This window comes from Sus scrofa, chromosome 5, assembly GCF_054392235.1.
Source record: "Sus scrofa isolate SSC_HxYL_T2T_F1_AM1 chromosome 5, Sscrofa_HxYL_maternal_Yorkshire_Landrace_v2.0, whole genome shotgun sequence".
In the NCBI taxonomy this organism is placed as follows: domain Eukaryota; kingdom Metazoa; phylum Chordata; class Mammalia; order Artiodactyla; family Suidae; genus Sus; species Sus scrofa.
This window is the reverse complement of record NC_139387.1, coordinates 61,632,662-61,650,314: the sequence shown is the minus strand read 5'-3', so window position 1 is coordinate 61,650,314 and position 17,653 is coordinate 61,632,662. Positions and strand designations below refer to the sequence as shown.

At 34.7% G+C, this 17,653-nt stretch overlaps 2 protein-coding genes across 18 annotated transcripts in view; one reads left to right on the top strand and one right to left on the bottom strand.

Annotated features, from left to right (window-relative positions):
• Positions 1 to 17,653, top strand: part of PIK3C2G (phosphatidylinositol-4-phosphate 3-kinase catalytic subunit type 2 gamma) — a 518,046-nt gene that overhangs the window by 149,710 nt on the left and 350,683 nt on the right. For 9 of the 14 annotated variants that reach the window (XR_014803780.1, XR_014803778.1, XR_014803776.1 and 6 more), the window contains exon 1: positions 9,370 to 9,429. The gene's annotated coding sequence lies outside the window, so the exon portion shown is untranslated. Of the gene's footprint in view, positions 1 to 867; positions 1,029 to 9,369; positions 9,430 to 17,653 lie in introns of those variants that run through there. The other 5 variants (XR_014803777.1, XM_084956629.1, XM_084956630.1 and 2 more) reach the window with 1 other exon arrangement.
• The window catches only part of RERGL (RERG like), a 260,323-nt gene that overhangs the window by 119,037 nt on the left and 123,633 nt on the right, over positions 1 to 17,653 (bottom strand). Inside the window, exon 1 of one of the 4 annotated variants that reach the window (XM_084956673.1) lies at positions 3,150 to 3,221. The exons of the other annotated variants lie outside the window; for them this stretch is intronic. The gene's annotated coding sequence lies outside the window, so the exon portion shown is untranslated. Of the gene's footprint in view, positions 1 to 3,149; positions 3,222 to 17,653 lie in introns of those variants that run through there. 4 annotated transcript variants of the gene reach the window in all.

Sequence of the window (17,653 nt, the reverse complement as noted above, 5' to 3'; positions counted from 1 at the left end):
ACTCTGCATGCATACAATTTTAAGATAAAATTCGTTACTTTTTTTTTTCTTTTTAGGGCCTCATCTGCGGCATATGGAAGTTCCCAGGCTAGAGGCTGAATCAGAGCTGCAGCTGCCGGCCTGTGCTACAGCCACAGCAAGGCCAGGTTCAAGCCATGTCTGTGAACTACACCGCAGCTTGCAGCAATGCTGGATCGTTAACTCATAGAGCAAGGCCAGGGATCAAACCCACATCCTCATGGCTACCAGTCAAATTCTTAACCTGCTGAGCCATAACAAGAACTCCAAAATATGTTACATTTTAAATACATTTTATACTTACTATGGATCAGTACAGACTCCCTTTGCCAATAGAATATTAGAAAAGTTTGAGAGAAACTGATTCCCTAAATTATAATATTTTTCATAAGTGGATTCTCTTTTTTCTTCTTAGGTCAGTATGTTTATAAAATTATGAAATTAATTACATTAAGAAATTATATTAAAGAGATAATATCATTAAAGAGATAATATCAAAATTATATTAAAGAGATTATATCACTTATGGAGAGAACCATCTTTTCCAAAAATTATTTGATTCTCAAACAAGTATAGAAGATTGATATGGAATGCATTATTTTTATTTTATCTTTAAAGAAAGGCAACTCAACCAAGACAAAATATTTTAAAAAAGTAAAAGTTAACCTGATATGGCACTTTAAGTTCTGATTATGATAAAATAATATTCATCAGATATACAATTCTGCTGCAAATAACTACAGGATTAGACAAAATTGGAAAATAGAAAACTTAGGGCTATGCTCTAATTCCATTGAGAGAATGGAAATATACAAAATGAGGTCTACATTCATCTTGGCTTTTTTCTAGGCATCACTTTCCAATTTAAAAAGTGGAGCCAAACACAGGACAGCAATCTCCGTGAGTAGAAGAAATGAAAGATTGGAGCTCTGGGCCACCAAGGTAGCTGCTATTTTCGGGAAAGGGTACCAGAAAAGAAGGCAGCTCGACAGAGAACTTTACAAATCTGAGTAAGTATCCTCTTGAGTCTTTGTGTAAATTCTAAGCTGTATGTCCACAGAAAAAGGCTCCACAGGTCTGGCACACTGCTACTGTAGAGCTATAAACCCAGTGGAGACTGGGCATGGCTGTGCTTGGATATGTTATAAATCTCATCAGCCAGAGGAGAGAGACTTGGTTGAACATACTAGGAATTTAGTTGAAACGCCAGAACTTCCAGGGCTTAGGAGCAGTGTTGGCCTATCCCCCTGGAATCAAGCCCAAAACAATCAAGTTGAGACACCAGTAAAATCAGAACTTAAGGTGGAACTGATCTATGGTGATAGAATTTAGGATAGTAACTGTGACAGGAAGGAGAAGTGGAAGTTGTTTCGGAAGGGCCATGATACATTTCTCCTTGGGATGATGAAAATGTCTTATATCTTGACAGCGCTCTGGGTTGAAGAGACCTACCTACTTTTCAAAACTCATCCAACTGTGCACTTAGAAGCTACATATATATTTTGCTATATGTAAATTATGTCTCAAAAAGATTATATTAAAATAGATAAACAAGGACCTACTGGTAGCACAGGAACTATAGTCAGTGTCTTGTAGAAACCTGTAATGGAAAAGAATCTGAAAAAAAATCTATATAACTGAATCACTTTGCTATATACCTGAAACTAATGCAAAATTGTATATCAGCTATTCTTCAAATTAAAAAAAAGATTATATTAAACAAAGTAATAGAAAAAAAGAGGGGGCATTTTTTTAAAGTGGTGCTAAAATTTTTATGGGATGGAAGAGGAATTTCCTGCCTTGCCTTATAAATTTTAGTTCCAGAGGATAACAAAATGAATAAAGGATTAAATGTCAATAATTGAAAAATAAACTTCTTTGTGATGCATGGAGCCAGTAGAAATACAATCAAATTATGAAAATACAAAAAGATCCAAAAGCAGGATCAAGATCTATTGACAGTGAATTCTTAAAATTATCAGCATTTATTATGTTCAAAAAGCAAGAAGATGCAAATAGAACACAGACTCCAAAATGTAGGAAAGTAAAAATACATTTTACACATTATACAAGTATTAAATGCCTCAAAAGTTGTTGCTATAAGAGCAAGGCAATTTCAGAAGGAAAAGAGAATATACTAAGAGGGGTTTTATTTGGATGACTTACACCTCAAAAGGCATAAATTTTGTCTTCTGGTCTTCCCTCCTCAGGGTTCACCCTTGAGGTCTGCTCTCACCCTTGAGCTTTGCTCTCACCCTGACAGCCCATTTAGCCAAGGGCATCGAGAATTTTCTCAGGCTGCTCCAAAAAGACAAACCAGAGCAAGAGATAGAAATGCATATTAAGTCCTTTGTTCTTGGACTTAAGAAATACAAGCAATTTGCTTTAATCAAAAAATTTGGGAATAGAGATGGAATACATGTTTTAGTTTCATTTTTATTTTCTTTTAATGTAGAGGAATTTTCTCATTATGTCTTATTATGCTGAAGAAAAAAGTCTGAATTCCTTTTAAAATCAATCTACTGTTTCTTTCTGTGCTCACTCTACATATTCTGAATATTAATTTACATACACTTAATGATCTAAGATATTTTTCAGTTGTTTTGATTTTTTCAGACTAGAAATTAGACTTTATAACATCACATTTGAAGTAGTCCATGTATGGACCATATTTCTCAGCTTTACATCAGACTATGAAAAGCTATAATAGTCTAATATGTAAATCTGTGATAGAATGTTTATTAGAATTAATTTAATGACTACTGGCATCAATATTCAATGGATGAACTATTCATTATAAATATTCTCTGGAAAAAATAATTTGAGAACAATTAAATTTTTATTCTAAATTTGTCAAGTATGAATACTGTGTACAATTTTTATTTCAACAGGCACCTAGAAATAATCTGTCTGAATCTCTGATTCAATTTTTATAAATAATGTAAGTAAAATTTTAGGAAAAATAATCATTTCAAACTGTGTACACTGTGATAGTTAATATAGTTTTAGTTTAAACTCTACAACAAAGCCTCAAAATACAGCAGTATAAACAAGATAGAATATTCTCTCCTGTCTTTTCTCTCTCTTCTCTATATCTAAGGCAATAATAAGAACCAGCAATGCAGCTTTACCTTTGTCAGCCCAATGTATCTGTTTCCAATATGGTTACTCTCTTCATTGCCATCTCTCAGAGTATGTGTGTGTGGGGGTGTGTTTTAAGAATGCGGGGAACGCAAGAGGGTGTACAAGCCATCTTTTTAAGGGCACAGCTGGAAGAATCACACGTTTCTTTTCACACTGCAATGAGCAGAGCCAGTTAACTTGCCCACATTGCACTGAAAAGGAAGCTTGGAAATGTGGCCTTTGACAGGCTGGTCATTACTATAGGAGGAGAAAAAGATACTGAGACACAACTTCCAGCCTGTCGCCAAAAATCCAGCTGTACACTCCTTCCCACCTACCCCCTCTACATAGACCCAACATCATAAAGTCCCTTTCAAAAAAAGATGGAAAAGTGCAGTGTTGGAGGTATAGTGGTGAGCACAGCTGCCATTCAAAAAATGGAAGAACAGAAAAAGCACAGCTGTCATTTTTCAAAGCAATGATCAAATCCTACCAAATAGGAATCTGAAATATTCCCTGCTCTGGAAGTTGAAATAATTTCCTTGATTAGATCCTGATTATATTCTCTTGGAGAAATTTTGTTGTCCCTTATCATCTGAAGTTCCTGTTTTCTTTACTTCGGGATATTTTTTCTTCGTCCATTATTTCTATTACCATAAGGACCCATCTGCTTCTGATCATCCTGATTTATATGCATTGTCCTGGTATAATATCAATACTGAATGAACAAATTCTTTTTCTAGATATGTGTCTCTTTCACTCTCAAAACTATGTGAACACCTTATAATTATCTCATTAAGAAAGAAATGGACACTCTTCTTTCCTTGGAGACTGGACAAATTTCTCAGCTATATTCTGCAAGACCATTTGGGAGGCTTCTGGAGTTGCTTTAAAGGTCAAACAGGCATGAGTTTTGCAGATCAATACAATCCCTAAAAAACTCAGCATGCTTTTGTTCTAGTTACTGACAGTCAGATGCACAGGCAAACAACTATAACCAGAGTTCTAATCTAAAAAAATGTTTCTAGTTTTCCTCTTATATTTTCTAGTTTCTTTCTTCAGAACATTTTTGCTTTCCTTCAACTTAACTGTCTAACTTGATGCTCTCTGAAAATATTAATTGAGGTAAGAAAGCATCATCCTTAATTTAACTTTTAAAACTAGAATGGAACCCAATTAAGATAAATGTTTTAATGTAGGCACTTGAGGATACCAGAGGCCTATTTACTGCTAAAGCTGTTTCTTTAAAATCATGTCTTACAACCAGCCCAAGTATCTCTTGTTATAGAACTCTGAACAAGAAGGAACCAATATATATTAACATTCTGTGGTTGTTTTTTCTAATATTCAGAGTTTTTCCAAACAATTCACAGAGGTTACATGTTCGTTTGGCCAGTAGTTTACTTATAAGGATTGCAAGTGACAGTTTTACGAAATGTGTTAAGGAGACATAAAAAGGATGGCTGGCTTTCCAGCTTTCATTGTTGGTGTTCTTATCATCCACTACCCAACTATTAAACCAATGCCTCATTTGTTTTTATTATGTTAGTGTTCCTCTTCTAGCAACCGAACCATGTTTTATTAAGAATAAGATGTTATTTTTAAAAAGCAAAAGGTAGTCTAAAATCCAGCACTTTAAACAGGTTAGAAATGTGTCTCTCATAAAATAATTCAGGTATAGGTGGATCGCAATGGGCAGAACCCTCTACACTTTCAACATGTGATTCCTGTCTCTGGATTCAGGCAAGGCATTCACCTTTGCCATCACACAGTGATTAGAAAGTACCAGAGTACTGTATGTTCTGTCCTTTTATGGACAAAAACAGAAGTACCAAATAGAATATCTGTTTAAATTCTATTATCTAGAACTTAAACTCATGGTCATACCTCAATCAGAGAGGCTGAGAAAGGCAGTCTTTAACTGTATAGATATGGGATCAGTTGAAATTCTATTATAGAAAGAGGTTAAGAACAGATATTGGGCAACAACTCACAGTCTGACACACTCCATGGCATTCAGAAATAAGACTAAATATTTAAAGCAAGACAGAATGATGAATATAGAGGGAAAGTACTTTCAAAAATAATAGAATGAAGAGCCAAAGTTGAGGGCTCTGGACTGGAAAAGAACACTATGGAACTGACACATCCAAGGACTGAGGCCACCACTGGAACGACTGAGTACAAATATTCCACTTCAAAAGCAATTCCACAGTCAGAAAGCTCAGAATTAGCTGTCATCACTACTTTTGCAACAGCCATCTCTCAACACGGAGGGAAGGGGATAATGCACACTAGAGTATTGCTTTAGAAACCAAGATCTTGCTTGCTGAAAGGAAAAAAATCCAAAGCAACACAAATATTCCTTGCTTCCACCTTCTAAAATCTGTGCAGATACATTTCATTGGGAGAATCTAATTCTTCCTGACTCTTGGCTGCAAAGGCATATGCACTTTAAGCGTCTCAGAATCTCCAGTCAGACACATACACGAAGAAGGTTAAAATGATGATTAACGAGCCAATCCGGAGCATCACCAGTGCTACTAATCAACAGGCACCTTGGCAGAGCAGATATTGTTAAAATATTATTTTATTCCAACTGAGTTCTCTTTAATGAACCTATAATCTGTGTTTATTCTTTCATAATTGAACATCCTTTAAAATAAAATAATTGGATTAATTTCACAAAAAAAAAAGTCAAGAAACTCAGCTTGTGTAAGGTTTGGGAATATCTATACTAATTTCTCACTCCTTTACATAAATACAATTTTTTTTTTTCTTTTAGGGCTGCACCTGGGAGTATGGAAGTTCTTGGGCTAAGGGTTGAATTGGAGCTATAGCTGGCCAGCATACACCGCAGCCACGGCAACTCCAGATCCAAACCATATCTGTGACCTACGCTGCAGCTTGAGACCACACTGGATCCTTAACCCCCTGAGCGAGGCCAAGGATGGAACCCACTTCCTCATGGATACTAGTTGGATCCTTAACCTGCTGAACCACAACAGGAACTTCTACACAAATATTATTTTAAAGGTCTGAAAATTCTATAAAGACTTCCTTTTCTATTAAGTCACTTTTTCCTTCTCCAAGCTAAAGTGAATTAAAGAACAAGCAATTTACTTTTAATATGGCAACTATGCAGCTAGCACTTAATTTCAAAATAATTTGCTCAAGACATTTCCCTTTGTAAGTTTCCTAATAGTTGAAACAGGAATATGCAAATAACTTTATCATATCTGCAACTGCCTTTGTTTTTCAAAGAGGTGCTAACTAGGTTCAAATCATTCTACTAGGAAATAAAGCGAGGGGTGGAAAGTTGTACTTTACTTTTCAAGATAGCAGGGACCTTGTTTTGCCAGTCTTATTCATCACACTATACTCAGCACCAAGTGCTGCTAGGCACCCACTAGATATCCTGTAACAATTCTTAACTTAAAAAGTGAGGTCCTCCTTTCAAAATGATTTCTGCAGATATTATTAGAAAGATAATGAGGGGTAAAAGAAATGCTAGGCATATATGAAAATACATGTAGCCAACTTCAAGGATTTGGATCATAATTCTTTGTAGTCAATTCTAAAGACGACTGTTCAATTTTATCCTACAGCAAGGTCACTGTTAAAGATTCTTTCCCAGGTTTGAGGCAAGATTGCAGGCTGACTAGCAAGGACACTTATCCTGGAATATGTGTTCTGAAAATTAAGTCATTTTGAACAAGTAAACTACATTTACTCCAGAGTGGGTATAAACACAAAAAAGTAATCAGTTATTTGTATGTGGACACTAATTTCTTTCTTTCTTTCTTGGTTTTTGTTTGTTTGTTTGTTTTGCCTTTTTTATTTGGCTGCCTTGTGGTATATGGAGTTCCCAGGCCTGGGATCGAATTCGAGTGGGAGTTGTGACCTGTGCCAGAACCTCAGCAATGCCAGATCCTTAACTCACTGTGCAGGTCCAGGCATTGAACTTGGGTCTCTGCCACTGCAGAGACACCATCAATCCTGTTGCACCACAGCGGGAAATCCTCGACACTGATTTCTTAATCCAACAAGCAGGCAAGTTTAGAAGGCTATTCACCGACATTTAAAACTCTTTTTTATAACACTTTTTAACTTTGCCTCCTACAATGAAATGCATAGAGAAAATAACCTAAAGTCATATTATTACAACACAGAGAAAAAATCAACTGACACTGTAAAGACTGTCTTTGTTCCTAAAAGACATGCAGTTTCAGTTTTGAAGGCTGACCACTTTGCCTTTAAAGCTTTGTCTGGAAAGTGAGTAAATGACTATGCAGAAGAGAAGGCTTTACTTGTTTAAGTAGTAGGCGTAGTACAAAGTCATGAAAAAAATAACTTGTAGAAATAGCACAGATGTCCATCTGATTTTATTTATTTTCATTTTTTAATTTTTTGGCTATACTCGTGGCATGTGGGGTTCTAAGGCCAGGGATCAAACCTGAGCCACAGCAGTGACCTGAGCCACTGTAGTGACCACACTGGATCCTTAACCCACTGCACCACAAGAGAACTCCCATCTGATTTTATTTTTAATTAAAATTTCTACTAAAATAGGTAAGCACACATATTAAGTAAGGAGAACAATGGCATTAAATGACATATTTTCAAAGAAAACAAAGTACAAGGTATATGTTGGTACCCCTTCTTATTAATAATGACCCTCAAATTGTGCTAACACTAATCTTTCAACTTTACCATGATCAGAGTGTTCCTTTTCAAACCAGTCCAGCTCTCTTAGTTTCTCCTCCAAAATGCATAGGAGACTATCCATAACATAAGAGATCTCCAGGTATAAAAATTTCTGATCTTTTGGGAAAATTAGTGGTATGTTTTAGGAATTGATTTATTAAAGAGTAAATATTTAGCAAAAATGTTTTGAGAGAAATCACTACAATAATTTTTAAACCCCTCTACCTCTCCAGAGTCCCAAAAAATTGCGATCTAGGCTATTATTAAAATATAAGGGTGCAAACATTTCCCTGTATATCACCACCATCCATTTCTACACAACCGTCCACTCTATCTTAAGCTCTGACACTTGCGTTGCTCTCTTAGAAAAGGAGTGCAAGGAATTCCTGATGTGGCCTGTCTCTGTGGCAGCACCAGCCCAGTGAAGTGGGTCAAGGATCCAGTATTACCTCAGCTGTGGTATAGGTCACAGCTGCAGCTTGGATTTGATCCCTGGCCTGGAATTTCTATGTGCCATGGGTGCCGCCAAAAAAAGAATAAAAGGAGTGCAAGGGCGAATGTACAATTTTGAGGGTTTCAAATTATAAATATCTTTTCATAAGCATTTACTGAAAGTAAATGTAATTTTTAATTTTCTGTTCTTTATCCTTCCATTCAAAAAATCTATATTAAAAACACTAATATAAAATTAAAAGTAAAGTAAAAAAGAGAAAAGAATAAGGAGCCTATAATATGTTTCAGTAACAAAGAAGTGACCCAATATATTTTTGGCTCCTAAAGCTTTCCTCACTAAAGCAATCATGCTTCTGGTTGAACCAAGCTCCTGGATCCAAGTAGGTAATTTTATGTGCTGGCCCCAAACTTCCACATATGATTTATTTTCAGCAGCAGTATACCAAAACAACAAACTACCCACATCTGCTTTCTTGCTAACCTTATAAAACTTCCTTTTTATTTCCATTTCTTTCAAATATAATTAGGTAATTATTTTAAGTTGAAATTTATTATGGGTCCTGAGGTTGAGCAAAAAACAATTGACATTTTCTGGAAAAACAAGAACATATTAAATCCTAATTAAATAAAGAAAATAACTTGAAAGTTAAACTAACAGAATGGCTAGAGAAGAATTATTAAGGGCTCAACTCTGCTCCTGAGAATTTAAACCACTGGTTTTGCTGTCCCCATCCACTCTCACTTTCAAATGCATGATAACATAAGCAAATGTACTTGGAGGGTATATGTGTATATCTTCCATATTTTTTCAAAAATATATTTTTGTTTGCATATTGCTGTTCAATGTCTTCTGACACAAATTCTGTTTAGCACAGAGAAGCTAATTCATTGCTAAGTTTTTGGCTTAAATCCTATATTCATTATGTAAACTCTTTTTTTTCCACATAACCCTCCAGGGTTTGATGAAAAATAGATTCCTAAACATGTCCAACTTGCCAAACAGGAATAAAAGCTTCCAGTGGAAGCATAATGCTCCCTTGAAAGAAGAGTGTTTTAGCTTGTGTGAGCGTATTTCACTCTTGGAAAGAAATGAGATCATGTTTAGTTTCAGGAAGATGTATGCTTCAGGTAAGAGACTGAAACAAACTTTGTATCCTTAACCAAATACATAGAATATTTGAATCCAAATGTGCTGTGGAAGCAAAGTAGCTCTTTAATTATATTGTGATGCTTAAATGGTAGATGAGTTTTGATTCTGAGTAGGTTTGTAAATATTCTCCAGAAGCTCTATTTTTGTCTAAGAACTGATTATACCTTGATTATCCTTTCTCTCCCTCGCTCTTTCCCTCTCTCCCTGTCTCCAATTGATCTCTAGATTGCATTGATATCATTTCTTTTATATCATTTCCTTTCATGTCTGTCAGAATCTTGAGCCAATTCAGTCATGTCTGCTGGGATACTTTTTCTTTGCAGAGATTTTCTTCAATGTCTTGCGCTAGTGCCTATAGTCTATAGACTGTATGCTGATGATGACTCCAGAAAGAAATTCTTATTAAATGAAGGGTGGATATTTTTAACATATGGGCTCCAAACTGACAAGAGTTCCTGCTGTAGGAAGCAGCTGTTTTCTTTCTGCTCTGTCACTCCATGCTGGGCTCCTGCCCAGTTCTGTATACCTATCTCTGTATTGGCAGCTCACTGAAAGCCAGTATGAACAGGGTATGGGACCCATATATCCCCTTACTTTCTACCTGGCAAACAATTATATTTCTGATACTTGAGATTGAACACAGAAATGATATATCCCACTTTTTAAAAAATAATCATAATATACTAGGGTTGTGCAATGAACTTTTAAAATACATTACCTAACTGCAAGATTGTCTATCAAGTAACAGACCAAGAGACGATAAAGGACACATCTCCTATGTTATAAATAACATCATCTACATCATTAATAACATCAAGAGCTTGGATTTGAATCAAGGTTTTCTTATTCCAACTCAAGGGCCCTTTCTGTGACATGCTACTTGTGATCCATACATGTGCACTTGCCATTTTCAACACAGAAAGCAAGTTTGTGAAATGAACATAAGGAAAGAGTATAGTGATTGAGCTGGGAAGAAAAAACAAAACAAAACAAGATAGCCTCATCCAGCTGCAACAGAAAAGGATCCTATTAAGTAGATGAGTTCACAGATGGAATGAATAAGCTCACATGCTACCAGAGTGAGCCTTCAGACCATGATTTCACTTTTTTTTTTTTTTTTGGTAAGAGCTGGGATTATTTGGGTCCTGTGGAAGCCCTCTTCAAGTAAGCAAAAAGCAGAGTATAATTCTCTGGGGGCTCAGGAAGAAAAAAGTGATTCAATAGTCATTTCCTATCTAGATAGGTATTGTATTTCTAACTCAATTATTACTTTTTTTCTAAATTTATGATCTAATGAAACGATATACAGATAATCATAGCAAAAAAATGAATCATCATAATTATTTAGGCTTAAATCGATTTTAACTGTTACCAGCCATTAGCAACAATCCTTTTATGAAACAAATTTCTATGTTACCATTTTTTTGTTGGATGGAATATTTCCAAGAATTTTTTTCAGCTGTAGAATAAGGGTGATGTGTAGCTTTGAACTCAACTTACACAAAATGCTTCTTTTTGACATCTTTATTTTGTATTTCTAAATATTTTCCAACTTTAATGTGATTCTTTTTATTCTTGGGTTGTTTAGAAATGTTTTTGAAGTTGACAAACATAAGTTCTTTTGTAAATTATCTTCTTTTTACTGATATTTAGCTACATCGGTGTCAGAGAGGAGAGTCCATGTAATACTGACTTTGAATTAAGTTAAAAGTAGCTGAATAGGAGTTCCTGTTGTGGTGCAGCAGAAATGAATCAGACTAGGAACCATGAGGTTGAGGGTTCGCCTCAATCAGTGGGTTAAAGATCTGGCATTGCCATGGCTGTGGTTTGGGCCAGCAGCTACAGCTCCGATCAGACCCCTAGCCTGGGAACCTCCATATGCATATGCCGTGGGTGTGGCTCTAAAAAGACAAAAAATTAAGTAGCTGAATATACGGTCAATTTTCCCAATTTACACATATCCTAGTAAAGAATGTGTGATTTATATTTACTGAATGCAATATTCTGTACTTGTTCATTACATTAAGCTTGTTAATTTTTTTGAAATATTCTATATGCCTAATGATATTTTTGTCTAATTGATCTATAAATCATGAGATTGTTATGAGGGTGAATTTGTTAATTTCTCTTGTAGAGCTGTAATGCGTTCTGGTATAAATTTCAAAGGGATTATTTTTAGTACATATCTGAAATAACCACCTGGTGAATTGAATCTTTAACTTCCAAAAAATGTTCCTCTTCACCTCCAGGCATTTTTTGGGGGATCCAGGGGGTTGTTTATTTGATTGATTTCTGCTGTGGTTTTTGCTGGTAAGCCTGTTTTATTTGCTTTAAATATAACTAAATTTGTTTTCTGTCGTTGCTGTTCTTACTGTTTGCCTGGGATATCTTTTCCCTTCCTTTTAACTTAAAGCAATCTTTATCCTTGATTTCTGGTAAAGACAATTAGCTCCCCCTCTCCTTTTTAAAATAATGTAACAATCTAGGGATTGTTATATAATATATTGAGATCATGTACATTTATGAGTTTCTGATAAACACTTTTTCATTTAAACCATTTTAGTGAATGTTTGCACCATTTTCTATGTTTTTCCTGCCACTGTTGGACCATTTTCCTAATCAACAGAGGGTTGTTTTCTGGGTTTTTCTCATATCCTTTTCTCTCTCTACTGTCAGAAAGATACACCCCCTATTATCTTAGTGGTTACCTCTATAAAATACGTGACTGTGTATCTACCTTTAAGAAGAAAAAGGTTTATCCAGAGAAATGAGTAAGACATGTGTTTTCCTTTTATCTGTCCTCTGACCTCTTGAACTCTGGTGGAACCTCTTCAGATGTGTCCTGACTACATTCTGGTTTCTAACGAGCTTTCAATTTATCCAAGTTTTAAGGAAGTAAAATGGAATAATTCCATATACCCCCATCTAGTTTCAGATTATATAAATATATTATTACATACACGTACATGCACGCACATGTGACTGTGTGTGCCTGCACATGTGCACACACTCATGCACACATCCTTGGCAAAACTTCTGTCGAGAGGTTTATAAACTTTGTCTCAAACTTATGGTGATTTTATATAAGGATTCTATGTCCTTTTTGATAAAATTGACCATTATTAGCCACTCCATGCTACTACTTTTATAACTCATTATTTTCACGTGGGTGGAGCCTCATCTTTTTCTAACATGCATATGACATTCAAAATGTCCTGCCTATATGGTTTTAAAGACTTTCATCATCATTCCCACACATACCTCCAGTGTCTAGCATGGTTACTCTTTTAGGAGACCATGCAGCAGGTATTCAATAAACTTTTTTTATGAATAAGAGAACACAAACTCTGATTACCTCAAAAAGCAGAACTCACTAACAGAGGTATATATATTTTTTTCTGATCTTAGAGACAGAAAATAGGGTAGAAACCTTATAAGACTTATCCTTAATTCTCCCTTTCACTGAGTATATATCTGGCTTTTTTTTTTTTTTTTTTTTTTGGTCTTTTCCGGGGCTGCACCTAGGGCATATAGAAGTTCCCAGGCTAGGGGTCTAATCGGAGCTGTAGCCACCGGCCTAAGCCAGAGTCACAGAAATGCCAGGTCCGAGCCGCGTCTGTGACCTACACCACAGCTCAGGTCAATGCCGGATCCTTAACCTGAGCAAGACCAGGGATCGAACCAGAACCTCATGGTTCCTAGTCGGGTTCGTTAACCACTGAGCCACGACGGGAACTCCTATCTGGCCTTTTTAATAGTGGTAAAACAGTCTAAGTAAATAGTCATTTCATTATTTGTATTAAATTTCATTAATCTGTATCAATTTCCACGACTTTGCCAACTAAGTATCTTTGCTATTTCAAATTATTTTTAAACCTCTGCTTGAGAGTAACCAAATAGTTTTCTATTGCTAAATATAGCAGCTGAATAATACATATACTATTTCTTAAAATCATAAAACCATAAGTAGATTCCAAAATAAAAATCAAGGTTAAAAACTTTCCTGATAAATGTTTTGAAAGTACAGTGCTTGGTTTGCTAATCTTTATAATACTGTATAATTAATTTTTCACCTCAAGCTTTAAGTTTACAAACCAATACTTTCTTATACTAATTTTCCAAAAGATTATACCAAAACCTCTGGCATCAAAAGTGGGCTATTGAGTAGATATTTTAAAATATAATATTTTTTTCTGATTAAAAGAGCTGATTCTAACTCTTCCCTTTCCTATTCCTGTTTTCATAGGAACTCAGTAAGACGTTTACATTCTTTATGCCTCAATTTTGTCTAAAATGAAGATAATAATGCCTACTCAAAGGACTGTCATGAGGCTTATGTTTTACATGAGGAAAGAGGTTCAAAGTAGGAAGCACTTAGAATAATATTTTGTACATTCTAAGTTAGCACTCAGCAAGTGTTTGCAAATGTAATTATTACATTTTTCTTCCTATTCAACATTTTCCAGAACATATTCTGAAGGACGATCTTCCAGAAAGTATTAATGAGTGCGAGTGGAGGAGGTGTGGCCATGTCTGGGCTTTCATTCTCCTGCTAACAGGACATAAAGTTAGGTTCATTGTTCAGTCTGCATTAATCCTAGTACTTCCTCCTCTGTCTACCTCTGACACTTGTGATTTACCCAAAGGACGTGCATCTGATTCAAGCCTCATCAGCCAAATTCCTGCTCCAAATTTTTAACTGTATGTCATCTGCTGTAAGAGAAGGACATGTTTCCTGAAAGCCTCTACCCATATTCCCCATCTTGGAGGAAAAGTCCATTTGCTGTAGTAAATACAGAAGCCAACACACCAAGAGAGGAAAAGTTTCGGGAGAGAAAGAGAGGCTTCATTGTGACAATGTTCGAATCCTCAATTCACATCACATTCCCTTTTGTATTGACTTCTGCCACTTGTGACCAAGAGTCTCAACCAAAGCAAAAGTGCTCTTAAAAAGTATCCTGAGTAAATTAGGGTGTTTTTTTGTTTGTTTGTTTGTTTTTGGTCTTTTTGAGGCTGCATCTGTGGCATATGGAGGTTCCCAGGCTAGGGATCAAATCAGAGCTGTAGCTGCCTGCCTACACAACAGCCACAGCAACTCTGGATCAGAGCCGCATCTGTGACAGCTCATGGCAATTGGTGGATCCTTAACCCACAGAGCAAGGCCAGGGATTTAGACTGTGTCCTCATAGATACTAGTCAGATTTGTTTCTGCTGAGCCATGACGGGAACTCCATGAGTATATTAGTTTGGCCCTTTGTTGAAATTTTCCAAAGCATATTATGCTATCACAAAGCATAGTAAGGCCTCTATGTACTTCTATAAGTTGTTGCTTTTTTATGTTAAGTATGCCTACCTTAGTGTCATTCAGTATTTCTCAAACATATCTGGGGTGTTTTTCTGGACAATCTCTTGTAACAAATGACAAAGACTTGTGTCTCACAGAATAAAATGTGTTGCACAGTGTTTAGAAACCGCTGATACAGAAGTCTAATGATTCTACATTATAGATCTTTATTCCCCATAAAATTTACTTTGCAATTATAGTCCATACTTAATTGTGCTAAGATTTTTTTTTAATCCAAATGATTAACCAGGTGTGTCTGCCCCATTCTATTAAGGAATCCAACATTTCCTCCATGTCTAACTTAAACTAAAGTTGGTATATGCTAGGGTTTGCTCACTCATTTTCTCTTCTGCTTCTTTGATGCTTATGTCTTTAATTGCTCAATTGGTACATTGTTTTAAGTATTATGTCTTTAAAAGGTGTATTATTTTTCAAATGAAAATCTCACTAATTGTTTTTCTACCCTTTTCTTCACTTTACCAAAAGTGCCTTAGAATCAGCTTGTTAATTTCCCAATTGAGTGTTTAAATTTATAAATTATTCTGGTTATTTAATATTTTGACAACTTTACACTTTCTCATGTTGAAATATTATAGTTCCATATATTCTAAGGATTTAACACATTCTTCATACATAAACATATCATCTATACATAATAATACTATCCTCCTTTCTAATGGTTACATCCTCATTTACCTTATTGCATTAGATAGAATTTCTAAAATAACTTGATAGGAGGAATAATTACCCTATTCTTGATTTGAGAGAGAAAGCTCATAGTGTTTCTTCATTAAACAAAATCTGGTTGTTAGTGTCTACAATTAATTTTTATATATTTTTAAGTATGTTCTTTTCATTTGTAGTTCATCATTTAAAAAAATCATGAATAGACTGAAAATCAAATATAAAAATTTTTTCTCTGCTATGATTTATTAATGAACTATTTGTTAGAAGATTCAATCATGGGCAGATGAAAAGGAAAAACATATAAAATATAAATATAAAATGTAATATTAATACATTGAGTTGGTTACAAAATCCCAGAAGTGTCCATTAATTCACCTTTAAAAAGTATACACATATACTTTTATTTGATACATAAATGTCCACATCTATTATAATTTTTTTAGAAATTGCAAAAAGATCATCTTGATACTTTCTGCCCTATCTTCTCTTTTCTGATACTAGATACTAACATTGCCTAACCTGCATCATTGTGTGTGTGTTTGAGTAACACTGCAACAACTCTCTTAACTTTGCTTTGATATTTATGTTTTTGCTGCAAAAACAACACAACTGAAAATTACATATTTGGATAATTTTTTTATTCCAATTAGCTATTTATATTTACTGTCATTAGAAATACCATTAATCCTACTTGCTTCATCCTGGTTTCAGTTCTTAATGTGTACTTCTAATTTCCTGTTTTCCTGATGATTACAACGCAAATGTTATCAAATTTTGATTCTTCTGGTGCTTTGAAAATTATATATGCTGTTCTTCTTCAGCTAATAAGTCTCTTCAACACATTACAATTATATACCTGTACAAATAACTATATATGAATCTATTTTTTCTTAATCACTTCCTCTTTTAAGGCAAATAATTTAACGTGCCTTTTAGTTTTTAAATAGTCTATGATGTCTATATGTTTCACATAGTTTATTACTACCAAGTAAATCTTGAAATTATTATGTTTAAAATTATGTTTGCAATAATTATCTAGATGAATTCAACACGAACTGATTTTTAATACTTACTTAGTTCCCTATTCTTGAGTTCCCATTTTGATTAAAACTTTTTCAGTTGGTTCCTCTTATCCATTAGAAAGGTACAAAGATTTCTAGGCACTTACTACATGCAAATATGTTTTAGCTGCTTTCACATATAACTGGTAAACTGAATTTTGGGCATAGAACAAATTTACCCTCAAAATTATGTAGCTATTGTTCCCTTGTCTTAGGACCATTAGTATTTAAAGGTGACGTCTATGTCCAGGATAACTTTCCTTTCTCTTATATCCAAGTGAACTTTTTTTTTTCCCTTCCCTTGCCCTCTTTCAATAAGTTTCTATATTTTACATATTTCCTTTATTTTTCCTGGTTGTATGTGTGTCATATGTGTATGCAGGTTAGATATGCATATTCAAAGCTTCATTCAGCCCAGTTAGATTGGGGGGGGCAGTCTTTAATGTTACCTTTGGTTCATTATTAGAATTTAAATAATATCATGTTAGATGTCCTTCTCTGACTTCTGCCCTTGTAAGAGTACCTCTCATTCATTTCTATCACTAGTTCCTTTTCCTCTGTATTCATAGAGTGGTTCTCAATGTTTCTCACAAAATTTCAGTTTCTGTTGTGTGAGTCTGGTTCTAATGAATATGTTAACGTGTGACTGAATATTTAGTTTCTGACATCTCAATAGCTCCTTAGCTTCATTTTTATCAACATATCACATTTACCCATTTTCCTCATATCATTTACCTTCATTTTATTTTCTTATTTTTATTTCAGTTTATCTTATCACATTTCTTAATTTATTAAAAAAGATAAAGTTTTCATAAAATTTACTTAGGTATACCATAGTTTTCAAAAATAACTCTCCTTTTGTGTCTTGTTTGTTAGACATTTTACTTCTTACAGAATGTTTTCTCATCTCCTATGCTGATTTTCCAATTGCTCATCCTTGAGGAATGAAGATTCTCTCCACTAATTACTCATAAATAATGTTTGTAACGTCTTCTCGTTGCTCTTTGTTTTCCTGGTTGCTGTTAGAACATGTTTCTCAGATTTTCAGCTAGAGTAATGATAAATGTGAACAGACTTGTCTAATTACAGGTCACTGGTAGTCACTTAATT